The sequence below is a fragment of the Lactuca saligna genome, chromosome 3 (genome assembly GCF_052625555.1).
Source record: "Lactuca saligna cultivar CGN05327 chromosome 3, ASM5262555v1, whole genome shotgun sequence".
NCBI classification, from domain to species: Eukaryota; Viridiplantae; Streptophyta; class Magnoliopsida; order Asterales; family Asteraceae; genus Lactuca; species Lactuca saligna.
In genome coordinates this window covers 10221151-10225614 of record NC_136419.1, presented here as the reverse complement: position 1 = coordinate 10225614, position 4464 = coordinate 10221151, and the positions used below count along the sequence as shown (strand labels likewise).

At 28.5% G+C, this 4464-nt stretch overlaps 1 long non-coding RNA gene across 1 annotated transcript; it reads left to right on the top strand.

The window, feature by feature from the left end:
* The first annotated feature begins 3404 nt into the window (after nt 1-3404).
* Nucleotides 3405-4249, top strand: LOC145033398 (uncharacterized). Its single transcript, XR_013677521.1, has 3 exons — nt 3405-3514; nt 3616-3763; nt 3863-4249. It is a non-coding gene; the product is annotated as an uncharacterized LOC145033398 (long non-coding RNA).
* The last annotated feature ends 215 nt before the right edge of the window (nt 4250-4464 follow it).

The window sequence follows — 4464 nt, the reverse complement described above, 5'->3', positions numbered from 1 at the left end:
CTGTACATCGACACCTGATAGTGTCAAAAATAGAGTTCTACTCTTCGTTCCTGTCATACATACCCTAAATATGATGTTACCCAATATCCAAAATTAATTGAACTAAACAACCTTTATAAGACTTATTTCATTATTAGGCAATACTATAATACTTGTAATCAACTTACAAAAACGTTTTCATTTTATTCCATATTATCGCAATACAATATACAACTATACTTTTATTGAACTTAACTACATCTGATCATTTTTTATACGTCTTTAATTTAAAACTAGACTAGACTATAATATAAATATTCAACTTTCAATACATATTCCTTGTTAATGTGATATGATTATAGCACATGGTATGACTAAGTGTTCCTTTAACTTAATTTGAACTAGATACCTTTGACAACCCTTAGTTTGTAACTAGATCAGTTCTCTTTTCATTATTAATAAAGTCTTAATGATACCATCATGATATAGAGTATGTATATAATATATCCAACTTAATTGGATCTAAACATTCTTTATACGTCTCAATTTAAAAACTTAGACAATATCACAATCCTTGTAATCAGTTTCCAATACTAACTTCGTCTAGATAACACTATGCTAATAGTATATATATTTAACACAGAGTATCAGCTATTTGATATACATGAATCTTTTAAGTAATAATACTTATATTAAGATTATCAGGTAATAATACCATTTTAACACACATACACACATACGCGCACACACACACACACACACATATATATATATATATACATATATATATATATATATATAGTTCATACAATGCATGTTATCAAATACATTTAATATATATTCCAGATAATAAGCATTTAATTTCACATATAAACTTTTAACAAATATTCAATAATTTTAATAAATACATGTATTAAAATCATGTTAATGAAATATGTGGAAGACTTGCGAGAAAGTCAGTTCCTTGACTTACACTTTTGATTTCCCTTTAAAACGACCTAAGCACGAATATTACTAAACCTTAGTATCCGTTCGTATTTATAAACTTTAATCATTATAATGTTTATCAATAATCACAATCTGACTTATAGCTGACAAGGAAGAACCAGGTAAGATCGCATCGGATGTAGGATTCATTCGGTATATAGAGATACATTGTTTGGAAAATCCATTTTAAACACCTCACAAATTTAGCATAGACACCAGTCCCGTAAGTATATCGATCAATATAAAAACTGCGATTCCTGATAAATCTTATTTATTAGTTTATAATAATGACTACGAACATAAATATAAGTTATACTTAAAGTACGATAAGAATAACTCAATTTACAATTAACAAAAAAATTGGAAAGTTGCGAACAAACTTCGACTTTGAAACTTCTTTCGTTGGGATCTCTTACGTTGTAGAACCTTGCTAAAGTATTCTAAGAGCTCTAGAAAAATCAGACGTGGAGTGAAAGGAGTTCTAGAGAGAATTTGAGCAAGAATGAACCACATCGGATTTGTATTTATAGGCTGCTAGGATATAGGGCGCGTCGCGTCTCAAGATTAGGCACCAAGTTTGCTTCATATCTTCCGCGTATGAGCTTTGTATCGACGAGTATTATATTTAGATTTCGTCGGCTAATTTTCGTCCTATTTTAAATTTACAAATATGTAAAGATCTGCAAAAGACGCTGCATATAAAGCTTAGGCACCAAGTTTCCTTAGTATATTTCGCATACGAACTCTGTTTCCGACATTTTTTATATCCATAACTTCATATCGATGAAAATATTACAACTTTCATTTAGATTCGGCTAATTCTTGTTCTATTTTAAATTTACAAATCTATAAAGATTACACTGCAAAAGATGTTGCATATCAAACTTAGGGACCAAGTTTCGTTCGAATCTTTCGCATACGAGCTTTATATTCCACGTTCTTTATATCGTTGATTTCATATCGAATAGTGCTACAACTTTCATTTAGAATATTTTCTCTAACGAGCAACAAATCTCTATCTCACTTTTTATGTCACCGTCAAAACTTTGAAATATAATAACTTTCTAATACGAAGTCAGATTTAAACGTTCTTTATATCCACACGCTTGTGATCACGACTACTACAACTTTTGTTAACACTATTGATCCTAAATAATCTTTTATTTTTACACTTTATTTTATCGCTCAACGGTAACTTTTTATAATAAGATTTTCTACAAATATTATATAATCTCAATATTTGTTCACATAACATGTATACAACAAATATTTATTAGCTCGTAATGCGTATGAAGAACAATTACTTTATGCAACAATTTTAATTGTTTGATAAAATGTATAATAATTATTATTATTATACCTTAAACGTCTAGCCTAAATTTACAGAAGTTACAATCGATGACGTCATGTAGTAATTAGAATGCAGTTTTAGCATGCATGTAATCCTTTATGCATGTATTTCATCTCTACAATTATTGTTGTTTATAGAATTTATAATTATTTATGTTTAATTTAGATTAGGTATATTTTCTATAACTATTCATCCATTTTATTTAGATATTTTATAAATCAAACAAATATATTTTATTCAGCACAAAACATAACATAAGGATAAAATGATAATTTTCAACAGTTATCATAACCAGTCAGATGTATAATCAAATAAAATGTTTTTAGTCAGATATAAATACAATCAGGAATTTAGATCCAATCAAGTTCTGATTTATTTAAATCTTACTCGGTCAACAACTATTTTGACTTTTACATCCTATTAAACCATTTATTTTTGTTTTATCTTTTGGTTGAACATGATATTTAGATAAGGTTTTATTATTATTGTTATTATTATTATTATTATTATGTATTACAAAAATGCAATATGGTATTTTGATATATATATATATATATATATATATATATATATATATATATATATATATATATATATATATATATATATATATATATATATATATATATAACTCTAATTATTTTAAACCACTACATTTGTTGAAATTAAGGCAAGCACCATTAACATTATATAAACTAATAAAAGTTACATATGATTGATATATATATATATATATATATATATATATATATATATATATATATATATATATATATATATATATATATATATATATATATATATCAATTAAATAAAATTTCAATGTCGATTGGCATAACACTAGATATTTATTTTCTTTCTAATGCCAAAAACTCTATAGTTATGTTGTGTTCTTTCGTTTTCAAAAAGCTATGGTCCGTTTTTACTTTTCCTCTCTTTAACCCTACAAAGTATATAATACTTAATTATATTTAACAGAAAGCCATTTTTTAATTAAAAAAATAAAATTAAAATTTAGATCCATATATCGCCATTTGACAGAGTCAAAGTAAAGTTGTTGGTTTGCTATAAAAGGGCAATGACCAATGGATCTTATCACTCAAAGCTGCCCAACTCAACAATGGGTGACAGACAAAGACATCTCCATTTTGTCTTCATGAACTATGATCCAGAATACGAACGCCTGCAATCTGACAGGTCAGTTTTGTAATTTCACTCACTTCCTCCCTCCGGACTCCGGCCTCCACCACCATTAATTATGCCATGGTGATGTTGATGTATGTATGTAATATGTGCAGAACAAAGAGAGGGGCAATGGAGGTGGAAATGTACTTGAGCACCAAGCATAACGATCTGTTGGCTAAGAAACTTGAGCCTGGAACTTACCACAAGACCTTATCGTTGTTCATCGTTGATGCTTTTGCTGTTCAAATCACTGATGCTCAGGTCAACTTTCCATATACTTTCTCTTTCTATGTACGTCTTTCTATCTCTCGCTCTTTTGACTGCTAAAGAACATGATAGTTTGACTTTATTTTGTCACAGGCCGATGTGCTTAGATCTGCAAAAGAAGTAAGGGTGGTGGAGAAGAACCAAGAGCTTCCTTGAAATATTATTGTTTCTGAGGTGGGTTGGATTTGATGAGGAAGCATTTTGCTTAAAGATCTAGTTTTACCTTGAGACATGTGGTCTTTAGTCTTTATATATTTAACCTAAGCTACCTACATTTGTATAGCATAAGATACTATTGTATTGCTTATTGGCTTTCTTTCAGATGGTTAAAATTTAAACCAGTGTTTAGACTTTAGAAAAGATGTATAATGTATTCCCATCTCTAATTTTACATACATCATGTAAGATCCGCTTACGTCGATATTATGATCCTTAGGCAATATTATTGCCAAAGATATATCAAAATATGGCTCGCTTTTATTTTCGTATGTGTTACAAATGTTATAGTCTTTATTTTGTCTTTGTTTTTTTAGAAAAATCCAAGAAATCATATATAAAGAAATAAATCTTCATTAAAACATATACACAATTTTCTCAACATGAAAAAAGGTAAGCCATTCTCTGGTTGGCCCACATTGAACCCGCCCACGGCCATCACATATGGGGAAAGTATGGAACACTTGATATTTTAGTCA